This window comes from Artemia franciscana, chromosome 10, assembly GCF_032884065.1.
Source record: "Artemia franciscana chromosome 10, ASM3288406v1, whole genome shotgun sequence".
NCBI lineage: Eukaryota > Metazoa > Arthropoda > Branchiopoda > Anostraca > Artemiidae > Artemia > Artemia franciscana.
This window is the reverse complement of record NC_088872.1, coordinates 17,262,946-17,276,858: the sequence shown is the minus strand read 5'-3', so window position 1 is coordinate 17,276,858 and position 13,913 is coordinate 17,262,946. Positions and strand designations below refer to the sequence as shown.

Sequence of the window (13,913 nt, the reverse complement as noted above, 5' to 3'; positions counted from 1 at the left end):
ATCAAATGAGGAGGAAAAACTTTCCTGGACTTAGATTATGCTGATGATTTAAGCATCCTAGATGAAAGCTTGAGCAATATAAATGAACTTTTAGAGGCTATGCGAGTTCAAGGTGCTAGAATAGGCTTGAAAACATAAGTTAAGAAGACTATGTCACTAAGGCTAGGAATAAGTGAAGATGAAAAGGTGACGTTGGGTAACAATAAGATTGATCAGGTGGACAGCTTCACTTACCTTGGTAGTATTATTAGTAAAGACTCTGGGAGCAGCGATTATGTTAAAAGTAGAATAGCCAAGGTTATTTCAAAGTTAAAAAAAGGTTTGGAAGAATAGTCTGCATAAGTCTGCAAACCAAGATTAGAATATTGGGAGCTACAGTGATGAAAGTAGTCTATGGCTCAAAAGCATGGGTGCTCTGAAAAGCGGCTGAAGATTTGCTAGATGTTTTCAGAGAAATTGGCAACGGACTGTTCTGGGTTCATGGCTGACTGACCGTATTTTAAATAGTAGGCTGTAAAAGGGTGGTTCAATCCCGGTTTTTAGGGCTGTAGTGAGAGAAAGGTTAAGATGGCTAGGGCATGTTCTGTGGATGAAGGATGACAGATTGCCGACGATTGTCCTTTTTGGCCAACCGTCTTGGGCTAAAAGGAAAGCAGGTCGCCCGCGGTTGGGATGGGAGGATGTCATACAGAAAAATGTAAAGGAAATGGAACTTTCTGGGAGGGTGTAACGAGGGGGGCTTTGAATAGATGGGGAGGGTGGAGAATTGTGCGTAGCTTTGTTGACCTCAGGCGGCTTTGTGCTGCGGTGAGTTGTTAGTAGTTTTTGGAAAATGTGCCGTTATTTGCCTGTGCATGTTGTCTCCCATATTAATGTTCTTCACTGTTGAGGCTAAATTCCACGAACATTGATCAAACCGTCCCCCCAAAAAATGCTCCTTTTTCGTGTTTACTTATGAGACCATAGCACGATCTTGGAAATATTAAACGTGTTTGATACAGCTAAAAGCAAAATGAAATCTGCAAGTATCAAACCTTTTACTTGGGACGTACCCAGAAGAGACCTCGAGACCTGGCTCTTTCCTCCTGAAATCCTAAATTTCCCAAAAAATTTTTTCCTTATTATCCCTAAAAAAAATCATTCGTACGTGCCTGCTTTTCATATATAAATTCTAAATATTTACAAAGAGCTATAATCGGCAGATAGGATTTGCATGTTAATATGGATAAGATTTGTTGTTGTGTTTAGAGTTGTATGGAGCATTTTCGTTTATAGGTAACTGTTGAACAAAATTTTCTCAAGTAAAAGTTAAGAGTGTCATTAAAACCTAAATTAATGGTCATTATTCTGTATATTCTGTGGTGTGTCGGGTCCTGACCTCTCCTCTCTTTCCGCTAAGTTCGGCTAGTCCATTCCTGAACCGAGAGAATTTTAGAATGTAATAGATACAAAGTTTCCCTAAAGTCATGCACTGTACAGTTTCTTCTAGAAACATATATGAATATTGATCAAATTAATTATTATTTATAACAGATGCTAAAGGGGTAGCCACGCCTTCCACTCTCCGCTCTTTACCCTGAGTTTATCTCCTCTCCTTTTCGCTCAATTTTTTATCACATTAATCTTGTCTAGAGCATTCTTGAAGGATTGATATAAAAATAAAATAAAAAATAGGCAAATCCGGGAAAACAGCATTTCCCTCCTTTTAAGAGATAATTGGTTTAATTTTTAGTTTTAAATGTCACCCTTTACTTTATTTTCGATTAAATTGAAAACTGTTATTTTGGGACACAAAATGGCAGAAATCGCACTTTGTTGTGGTATGATTTGTTGATTTTTTTTTTTTTTTGAAAGGGCAAGTGATTCTGAATAAAACAAAAACAACTTATTTTGATATCAATGTTTTTGCCTGAGCTAGATTTTTCTTCAAATGACAGCACTTACAACCTTTAATTGCTCCTTCTTTATATATTCCAATAAAATGCAAATAATGCACTTGGAGTATCTATTGTGTCTAAAAACTAATGCTACAAAAAAAGGCAACTCTTCATATTTCAACAGTAAACCTAGGATCCTCTAATAAAGCTGGTAAAATCGCTATTGGGTAATGAGTTGAGTACAAAGATATTCTTTAAGATATTTTATTGGATTTTAAGTAAACTAGGGGCGTTACTGGGATTCTATTATGTGTGTGAGGGGCTCATGGCCAAGTGTGGAAAAGGCCTCCAAATTAGTCCCCCAAAACACGCCGAAAACTGCCATTCTGCCGCCAAAAATATTTCAGTGACCTGGCACCGCAAGCGCTTTGACGTGCGGGGGCGCACCTACCATGTCGGTAGTGGCGTGATGCCGGGAATTTCCAACACCGAGTGACCATGAGAAAACAGTTTCCAGAAGATGAAAAATAAGTTTGACTTTCGATTTTCAAGACTTGACTTAACTTGCCTTAATGCTCTTGCTGAAATGCTTCTGGCGTCGAGAGTGATGCTGCACGGTGCCTCCATTTGGACCGGTCTCTTGCAAGGGTGTGGGCATCCTCCTGATTTTTTGCCATGGCTAGGAAGGCACCTGCCGTGTCCTTCCATCTGGCTGGGGGACGACCTCTTGGGCGTTTCCTGCCATGCGGCACGGGGTCAAAATTGAAAATCATTTGTGCGGGAGTGTTGGGGGGCATGCAAAGGAGATGGCCGTACCAACGTAGTGTTCGTTGGGCGAGTTGAACTGAGAAGGGTGTTTGAGCCGTTAACGCCAAGGAGGTCTTTGTTGCTAACAAAATCGTTCCAGCGTAGCCCTTCAATGTGATGAGGATGTATTGTTTGGGCTATATTTACGATGCTAAGCACAGACTGAGTGGCTGGCCAGGTATCGGCTCCGTAAAGAAGGACGGATCCCACCGAAGCATTGTATATGCTCATTTTGGTCCTACGGCTGATAGAAGGTTTCCTTCAGAGGGCACTTAGTCTTCCCATCACTGCTGAGGCTTTGGCAATTCGGTGCATTAGATCTTTGAGGATTGATCCGTCATTTGAGAGGATAGAGCCAAGGTATGTGAATTCCTCAACAATCTCAGCTGGTTTGTCACCGACCATTAGCACTGGAGGGGGACACGGTGAGTTACGGGGTTCAAAAAACATCACTTTGGTCTTCTGCCAATTAATCGACAGCCCTATCTTTAAGGCTTCATCAGCAATGATCTGTAGGGCTTCTGTGAGTTTCGACGATGAATCGGAGACAAGAACAAGGTCATCGGCATTTTCGCCGTCTAAAGGTACTCTATCGCCGTACTGCAACCCAAACTGGAGGTGGTTTATGGTCCGAGTCAAGTTCATTATGAGCCAGAGTAATTGCAGGTCGACAGAATCGAAAACAAGCCTTGAAATCCACACAGGCAACATATGCTTTTGTTGAAGTTCTCGAGTCTTCTCTATCAGCTGACGCTTCGTGAATATTTGCTTTACGTTAGACCTTCCTGGCATGAAGCCAGCCTGTTCAATTCTTTGTTGGCTTCTGAGGAAAGTGGTACAACGGTCCAAGAGGGTCATAACGAAGAGCTTCCCTGGCACAGAGAGGAGTGTGATGCCACGATAGTTGGAGTAGGTTCTGCGACTGCCTTTCCGTTTCCAAAGAGCCAGAATGATGCCCGTTCGCCAGTCTTTTGGAATCCATTCTGTACGAAATACTATGGAGAACAGTACTTTTAGCCAGAGAAGAGTCGCTGCCCCACCATGTTTTAGCATTTCTGCAGGGATGCCACAGATTCCAGAGGATCGCTTGTTTTTCATCCGTTTCAGAGATTTCAGGATTTTTGTAGAGGTGAAAGGGTGCTGCACACTCTCACACGGGGCCTCAGGGGTCTTAGATGCAACTTGAAGAAGGTCAGGGTCGGGCTGGCTAACACAATCCAGGTTCAGTAGTGAAGAGAAGTGATCCTTCCAGGTAGACAATTGAGCGCTCTCGTCAGTGAGAATACCTCCGTCATTAGATGTGATAGGGCCTAGGGAAGATGGCTTTCCATCTGTAAGATCCCGAAGGTGTTTGTATAGAGTGCATGTGTCACCCTTTCTGGTGGCCTCCTCAAGATCGGCAGCCTTTTTCTCGGTGAACAGCCTTTTGCCTCTGTGGAGGAATTTATTTCTTACGCCATTTAGACGTCTATATGTAACCATGTCCTTCGCTAGGCGGGCTTTGTGACGCTGTTCAATGAATTCTAGAGTTTCCTGCGATATCCAGGACTTTTACTTGAATAGTTGCCGTTTCTGAATTCGTTGCCGTTCTGAATACGCCGTTTTTGAATAGTTTCCAGGCTTCTTTAGATTCTGAAATTTGACCAAGACAATCAAAATGGTTTGAGATGGAGACAGCATAAACCTCGCGCATGTTGGAGTTCGCGAGATTATTTCAGGTCTAGTTTGGGGGGACGGCGATCACTTTTCTGGGCTTTCAAGCGTAGTCTGAGGTTAGAGACGACAAGCCTGTGGTTGGTGTTTCCCAATTCTGCATTTGTGTAAGTTCGGCAGTTAGTTATAGAGGAACGCCAGCGTCGGGGCACAATTATGTGGTCTAACATCTTTCTTGTTCGTCCATCATTGCTATACCAGGTATTGTGAACCTCTTTCCTTTGGAAGAGGGTGTTGGTGATCACAAGATCATGCATGTTGCACAGCTGAAGGAGCCTCAGCTCATTGTCGTTCAGACAGTCGGGTGTTACAGGTCCTAGAACATTGCTCCAAACGCCGTCTGTATCTCTGACAGTGCCGTCGAAGTCGCCAAGAAGGGTTAAAACATCATGAGGGGATACTTTTGCTAGGATGCTAGACAGTTGGGCACCTCCTGATCCGAGAATCTAACACAAGTGCGACTCCATTGGTTTTGGTTCTCTGATCACCCGACCAGATTAGGTGATAGCCTTCACCAATATCTTCAGGGTCGTTTCCTATACGGCGAGTCTCAGTTACGCCTGCTAAAGCCACGCCAAAACACTTGAGTTCTAGTGCAAGCATTGACTTCGCTCCAGGGAAGTTAAGGGTCAGAGCGTTCCAGGTGGCCAGGCGAAGACCACCTTGGTCAATAAGGTTCTAACGAACTGAAATCTCGGTCTGGGGACATGCTGACGTCTTTAAGGGTAAAAAGAAGATCGATCATCTGGGGCAAAAACATCACTATTCGTTACGCTTAGGTTTGGGTCGAGGGTCGCAAGCCCAACCGACCCTAAGCCTGGGACCTGATTAGCTAAGGGAGCATAACTATTGAGTGTCCCTGGGATGGGCTCCACACATCTTGTGAGGTCAAGGCCACCCTTTGCGTGAAGTGTTTAGTTAGGGACAAGAAGAAAATTTTTGTTGAACATATTCAAGTGTTTGAGAATGGCTTAAGGTGATTATCACATCACCTGTGAATTAAACTTGTCAAATCAACACTCCAGCTTCCTCCATGACAACTTGTAGCGAGCATGCTGATGTAGTAGCAATTCTTTTGTACAAAGAGGAAAGAGCCCATGAAGAGGTGGCTGTAATTTTGGTGTTGTCAGTGGTCGGCAACCCCACTCAGAAGTGTGAATGTCGATCAGGGGCTTTCTCAAAAGAACAGCGAGTCTAAGTCTTCATATGACCAAACATAAAAAAAGGAAACAGCTTGATCAGATGATGAAGTCAAGGCAGTGGTGACGCCAAACAGGATGAAAATGATGATGTTATTTGGTGTCAAGTGGATTCATATCTGACCTTGACAGTCCATGCCAGGAAATCAAAAGACCCTCTCTGGGTTGATATGAATCCAACCATTGCCTTCTGGAAAAATATTCTACTCAGCTGCCATGGATTGCAGCTTTGGCAAGAAAAATTTTGGCAAGTCATGTGGTGCATGACTAATAGTTACTGGTTAGCGTTCAATGTTGGCTCTACCCCGTGTAAACAAGCTTATACACGACAACTGAAAACTTGTCAAGACTTTTAAGGGATGTGTTTGAATTTACTTCTAGCTAATTGTCTTGAATTTTTGTTTCGGCTCAATAGAGCAAAAAAGCAGCAAGTAAGAAAAGAGCTACAATGAAAGGTTTCAAAGTTAAAGAGAGGGTTTGTAGGTCAGATTATAAAATGTGATAGCCAGCTTTCGTTGGGGAGCCATTGAAGGAGATGCAATCGCAAAGTGTAAATAAACATGTTTTTTCTATAATAAACATGTTTTTTTCAAAGGAATTGCCTCATAGATATAGGGGTCAAAAGAGCGAAATGCAGGTTAAAAGACAAGGAAATCCAGACACGGAATAAGATACTGCCATCAGATTCCCTTGAGGTTTTATAGATTCGCTATGGACATCTGGCGAAGGAAATATTTTTTAATTTCCTATTTTGTCCAATCAAAGTCTCACTGTCGGTCATTTAGGTTGAAACAGTGTTCGGAAGAAATTAAGCTTTATGTCTTGTTCTTATTTTTCTGAAGTTCAGTCATGGTAACAAAGTTGAAAAAGGAACTACGTTTAAGAAATTTAAAAAAAAACTAGATATACGTTGCATGGGCAACGTGGGATGTTGCGGCAACCTTTGTTCGGCTTCGCCGAGTAAAGTATTGCGAGAGCACTTTGGTTTTGTTTCCTCGCTTCGATTAAACGCTGAAGTTATTAATCTGTAAGGATCTTCAAATAAATACTAGGTACACCAACTCGCAAAAGCTGGAAATCCCTCATTGCAACTAGCGAAAGTTGCAAACCCCTCATCACTGAAGATAATTGTAGCCTAACAGTCGATTATTATTTACAAGTCCCCTACATGTCTTACCAGTGGAACCAAATTGATCCTACCATCAAATACACCGGAAACAAATAATAGGTACACCAACTAACTAAAGTTGCGAACCCCTAATTGCCGAAGATGAGTATGAGCTAACAGCTGACGTTGCTTAAAACTCCCCTATATGTCTCAAAGTTTGCATTGGCCTATTTTTGGTTTCAGTGCATACCTTACTACTGAAGTTGTCAACCCCTTTAAACTTTCAAACTGGTATATCTCATGAAGGAATTTTTCTACCAAAAAATGGATGACATATACTTGATCAGCTCATCACGACTACCGTAGAAAAAAATTTATCTGTCTTAGTTCAAAAGATAACTTTTTCGCCGTAGGCCAAGTTTCTAACGTCATCACTTAGAAAGGAGCAAAGGATAAACTCTAATTTTTTCAGCAATGAGAGAACTTTTAAAGTTTAAGAGGCACGTCTGATACCATTTCTGTATCGGCCTATTTTTGGTTTCAGTGTGTACCTTACTACTGATGTTGTCAACCCTTGTAAACTTTCAAACTGATATATCTCATGAAGGATTTTTTCTGCCAAAAAATGGATGACATATGCTTTGATCAGCTCATCAAAAGCTATCGACTGCCGTGGAAAAAAAATCTATTTGTCTTAGTTCAAAAGTTGAATTTTTTGCCCTAGGCCAAGTTTCTAACGTCATCACTTAGAAAGGAGCAAAGGATCAACTCTAATTTCTTTAGCAATGAGAGAACTTTTAAAGTTTAAGAGGCACATCTGATACCATTTCTCTACCGCAATCCCAAGTGCAAAAAACGAATGATACTCAGCTGAAATCACGAACAGAAATGGGTAGAAACAATAGATTTTTGGCCCCAGGCAGGAGTTCTACGAAGCTTTCCAAAATGCAAAGTCATATTCATCAATCCGGCCTAAGGTCCACACTTTCCGTAAAAACCGCAGAGGTTAGACCCTTACCACTTTCTATGAATAAGCTGAAATCGGGGTGCTAGAAAAAAAAGGAGCTAAGAGCTCATATGGCACTTGTGACGACGCCAGAAGAGCCAACAGCTAATATGGTATGAGCTCTAACAAAATTCTAAGAATCAATAGATTGATTTAAAAGGAAAATCAGAGGCTTAATGCCGGTCAGGATTTAAAATAAGAGCTCTGAGTCACGATGTCCTTCTAAATGTCGAAATTCATTAAGATCCGATCACCCACTCGTAAGTTATAAATATCTCATTTTTTAAATTTTTCCTCTCCCTTTAGCCCCCCCAGATGGTCGAATCAGGGAAAACGACTTTATCAAGTCAATTTGTACAGCTCCCTGACACGCCTACCAATTTTCGTCGTCCTAGCGCCTCCAGAAGCATCAAACTCGCCAAAGCACTGAACCCCATTCCCACCCCCTAACTCCCCCAAAGAGAGCGAATCCAGTACAGTTACGTCAATCACTTATCTATGACATTTGTTTATTCTACACCAAGCTTCATCCTGATTCCTCCACTCTAAGCGTTTTCCAAGATTTCCGATTTCCCCTTCCATCTCCCCCCAATGTCAACAGGTTTGGTCGGGATTTAAAACAAGAGCTCTGAGACATGAATTCTTCTAAATATCAAATTTCATTAAGATCTGGTCACCCGTTCTTAAGTTAAAAATACCTCAATTTTTCTGATTTTTTCAAATTAACACGCCCCAGCTCTTCCAACCTCCAACTCCCCTCAATGTCACAGTATCTTGTCGGAATTTAAAATAAGAGCTCTAAAGCACAATATCCTTCTAAATATCACATTTCATTAAGATCTGATCACCGGTTCGTAAGTTACAAATACCTCATTTTTTCTAATTTTTCCAAATTAACCCCCCCCCCTCCAACTCCACCAAAGAGAGCGGATCCAGTCCGGTTATGTCAGTCACGTATCTTGGACGTGTTTTTATTCTTCCCACCCAGTTTCATCCTGATCCCTCCACTTTAAGTATTTTCTAATATTTCCAGCCCCCCCCCCCCCCAATGGCGCTGGATCTGGTTGGGAGTTAAAATAAGAGATCTGAGCTACGACGTCCTTCTAAATATGAAGTTTTATGAAGATCCGATCACTCCTTCGTAAGTTAAAAATACGTTATTGTTTCTAATTTTTCAGAATTAGCCCCCCCCCCCAATTCCCCCAAATAGAGCGGATCCGTTCCGATTTTGTTAATCACCTATCTAACACTTCTGCTTATTTTTCCCACCAAGTTTCACCCCGATCCCTCCACTCTAAGTGTTTTCCAACATTTTAGGTCTTCCCCCCCAACTCCTCCCAATGTCACCAGATCCGGTCGAGATTTAAAATAAGAGCTCTGAGGCACGATATCCTTCCAAACGTCAAATTTCATTAAGATCTTATCACCCGTTTGTAAGTTAAAAATACCTCATTTTTTCTATTTTTTTTTTCGAATCAACCGGGCCCCCACTCCCCCACCCAGGTGGTGAAATCGGGAAAACGACTATTTGTAATTTAATTTGGTCAGGTCCCTGATACGCCTGCCAAATTTTATCGTCCTAGCTTACCTGGAAGTGCCTATATTAGCAAAACCGGGACAGACCGACAGAATTTGCGATCGCTATGTCACTTGGTTAATACCAAGTGCCATAAAAAAAACGACAAAACCAAAGTGTTGCTCTCGCAACACAAAAATAAGAGAAAAAATTGTTACAAATAGAACAAATGCCGGTCCATCGGCGACGCGCATGGCCATTATGCAGTCAAGAAGTACTTTTTTTTCATTTTTGTGTTCTTAGAACACCCAATCCATGGCTACGCCATTGAGTCGACTGTTTGCGTACGAATGTAGCCTGTAAAAATTCTTGGTTGTCTTAAGACGAATGTCCGAAATACTTGCACTTTAGGAAGACTCAAAGTCATCTGCAAATTTCTTTGCGATTCAAGTTTTTTTTTTTTTTTACGATCTGTTTGTTCAAAGCGAAAATGCGAATTTTAAGTGGAAGGTTTGCTTTTTTTTTCAAGCAGAACTTTTCCTTCTCACGAGACTTTCAACTGAGAAAAAAGGTTGTTTCTTTTTTTCATTAAATAAAAAAAATCCAACTGAAATTAGGGAGCAACATTAAAATTTATAACGAACAGAAATTATACCGTATATGAAGGTTGAGGGCTCACCCCTCATCAGCCTTTTGCTCTTTGCGCTCAAATATTTTTAATTCGGCGCTTTAAGAAAGCTTCTTGTTCCAATTAAAAGACCTTTGTGTTTCGGGAGTCGTTCTTAAAAGGTTGGAGCAAAAGTCAAACTATAGCGCGAAGAGTGAGGGAATGAGGAGGGAGGCCCCCTCTTATCCAAAATAATTACTTTTTGTTTTAAGTTTTAATGTTTCTGCTTATTTTCAGTTGAAAAAAATGTTTTTAATTTAATTTCTGATCGTTTCTCGAATGATGATGGTAAATTCCCCTCCTCCTCTGTGGAAAATTCAACCTCATACCCCCCTCTGAAAATTCCACCCAGACAATTCCATCCTCTTACTTTATTCTTACTTTATTCGGGAAATTTTTCTTACTTTATTAAAAAAAATTATTTTATTTCTCATCGTTTTTCAAATCAGGCTGGAAATCCTCCCCTTTGTGGAAAATTTTCCACGGAAATCCCCTCCAATGGAAAATTTCTCCTGTGTAAAATTTCAAATGGTGTATTTCTCCTGTGGATCCCCCCTTCTCAGGGAAAAATCCCCTTAGATAATTTCCTTATCGTAGAAAATTATCCCCGGACAATTCACCCGGAACATCTCCACATGTAAAATTGAGTCGCCAAAAAGAAAGTAAGTTAAATAAAATTGCCGTTGTGTAAAACTTCCCGCGGATAACTCCTCTCAAAAGCTATACAATTGGCAAATTTCATAGCTTACATCCCTTTCCCCAGGGGCTGTGGGGGTCATTTCATCCCTAGGGGCAATGGGTTTGAAGCTGTCAACTATACTGAACAAAATGACTATATAAAAAATTTAATTAGATGTTTTTGGGTAGAGCGGGCGTGGGGATGGGCTAGGTGCCCTCGAATATTTTGGTTACTCAAAAAGGGCACTCTCCCCCTATCTTCTAGGATCATTGGTTCGATGCTATCACCCATGGGAGAAAAGAACAAAAAACAAATAAACTCTTGTCTGCGATCTTTCTTCTGGCAAAAAAAAAAAAAAAATTCCACATTTTTGTAGATGCCTCTAAAGTAATATCCTAGATAAGATACCTCTGAAGTAGGGTCCTCTGATATTCTAAATCAGATGGTGTGATTTTTAATAAGATCCCTTAATTTTTAGAGAGTTTTCCCCTTTTTGAAAATCAGACAAATTTTCTCAGGCTAATTCGTAGCCGATTATCTAAAGGAGCGTACTCAACAGGTAGTTGTTGGGGAGGTGATATCATCTCCGATTGAAGTAATAAGTGGGGTGCCCCAGGGCAGTTGCCTAGGACCTGTTTTATTCTGTTTATTCGTGAATGATTTACCCTCTTTAATCCATCACTCATTTTTAAAGCTGTTTACCGACGACGTGAAAGTCTACTTACCCATAAAAAAAAATCTAACACAGGTACAACTTATGCAGGAGGACCTGGATTCTCTGACTCAGTGGTGTAAGTTCAATTCCATGTTTATAAATCCGTCTAAGTGTGTTGTTTTACATTATGGTCGTCGGTTACCTCCCAATTACACGTATCTTTAGTCTGGTACAAATGACCCTTCTGAAGAAATGGTGCGAGACCTTGGTATTCATTTCGATACCCAACTATAATTTGATAAGCATATTTCGGCAGTCGTGAGAAATGCAAACTACCGTCTATTGTCTTCGAAGAGAAGTTTCAGAAAATTCAATCACCGAAATTTCCTTTTGCTTTACAAGTCTCTTTTTCGCCCACTTCTCGAGTATAACACTTCCGTCTGGTTTCCATTAAGGCCTAGCGGAAGTCCAAGCATTTTACTCCCTAGGCAATTCTTTTTTAGGGACGGCAACTCGGTCAAAGACAAAGTTATCAGTTTTCTTCGTCGCCTCAACTAGATAAACATGAGAAGGTGGAACTTAAGGGGTTTCTCACTCAAATTTATGATTAGGCGCAGCTTAAACTTAGCAATTCTTCTTGTAATTATTTATACAATATAATTTTTTATATATATTTTTATTAACCGGCAGTTTGATATCTGCACGCTACTTAGTCTCCAGACTCTGTTTAAACCGGTTACAACTAACTAATATTTCACTGAATCGCTCAAGAACAATCTGAGTGGTTAGTCCCTTGGTCTAATTTATGCATTCCCACGCCCTCCGATTACAGCTGCATCTAGTCTTTTGAGGGGAATTTTGACTTCGGATCACCAATATGTAAAGTATTTGAAGAGACTGCAGCCAACAAGTATATATTATGGAAATAACTTTCTGATTGTTAAATAGAATATTTTTGCTCTATTTTTTGATACCCCACATCAGCAGTGTCAAGTGTAGCAATCTAGAATGCAAACCCGAAACAGGTTTTATAATTATTTTGGAATTATGAAAAAAAAATTGTCGGTTTTAAGATTTGATCAGATCAGAATATTCACCAGATTTTTTCTATCTGTTAAAATAAAAACCACCGAAATCACTAATTCAGGAACGTCAGGCAACTCCAAATGTTTAACATGGGAGGTATAGGAAGGGTAAAATTATAGCAAACAGTATTACTAGCTTTTGTATTAAGTGAATATATCACTCGATGCCTTTTTTTATGCTCTTTACAAATATAATAATCGCTTCTACCGGAAATTCAGATTTAAGCACTTTTTGACCTCTTAAAAATGACCTAAATATGGGGTATAAAAAAGGCTTAAAACATTGGTCTCAAATTTTATAACATTGGACTCAAACTTACGTTTCATTATAAATCCATTTTTTAATGTTATATTATCCACAAGCACTGATTTTCCACAATTAAATTGGATAAATAAATTTTATCAATGTTATGGTGTTTTCTTCTTCCTTGTCACCAAAGTTTCAATTAAAGCATGCGTTTTCAGTCGTTTTTTACAAAATAATAGGATATTTGAAATCGCAAATCTGTAATAGTTTAGAAACAAATTTGGGCTGTATATTTGCACATCAGGGGGGGGGGGGGTAAAGAATAGCATATATTAAATGCGTAAACTAACCATTGCTGTATTTTATATAGTTAAATTTATAGCAAACAGTATAACTGGTGTTCATAATAGCCGGCTTTCATATTTTTGACCAAAAACGCATGCTTTTATTTAAAATTCAATGTCAAGGAAGAAGAAAACGTCATGACATTGAAAAAATTAATTTATCCAAATTAATATTGGAAAATCAGTGCTTGTAGATTATATAACATTTAAAAAAATTGATTTATAATGAAACAGTAAGTTTGAGATCAATGTTATAAGGTATTTAAGGTTTGAGACCAATTTTCTTAGCCTTTTTTATACCCCATATATAGGTCATTTTTAAGAGGTCAAAAAGTGCTTAAATCTGAATTTCCGGTAGAAGCGATTATTATATTTGTAAAGAGCATAAAAAAAGGCATCGAGTGGTATATTCACTTTATATACAAAAACCAGTAATACTGTTTGCTATAAGTTTACCATAGGAAGATTCCTCGAGAACCCTTCCTGCCTTAAATGTAATGGATGAGCTTCGTGTAGAAAAGGTACAAAGAAGGCCGTCAAGGATGATTCCTTAACTTTAGCATCTTCCCTACAGAGAGCGACTTTCTAGGCTTGGTATTCCGTCATTAAATTTCAGCGGCGTCGTGGTGACCTCATCAACGTGTTCCGTATTATTAAATGTATAGATAACATAGATTTTAATTCATTTTTCAAATACAGTCAGTATCACACAACCCGCCAACACCATTACAAAGTGTACCCCCCAGAATCAAATAAGGAAATAGGGCGATGTTCATTTTCTAGTAAGGTCGTTTCACCTTAGAATAGTCTACCCGTTGAAGTCGTGGAAGCTGGGAATATGCAGATATTTAAACGTTCTTTAGTGGAGACACCTTTCTATTTTGGAGTCTTTGATGTTTAGTTATAAGTTGATCTTTTGGTTATGAGTTTTTGTTTGAGTTTATGAGTTTTGAGTTTTGGATATATAAGTTGTTATTTTCTAACATATCTTCTTCTAATATTCATAAGCG

At 39.7% G+C, this 13,913-nt stretch overlaps 1 protein-coding gene across 1 annotated transcript in view; it reads left to right on the top strand.

Annotated features, from left to right (window-relative positions):
- Positions 1 to 13,913, top strand: part of LOC136031852 (alpha-2-macroglobulin receptor-associated protein-like) — a 69,656-nt gene that overhangs the window by 30,478 nt on the left and 25,265 nt on the right. The gene's annotated exons all lie outside the window — the stretch shown is intronic.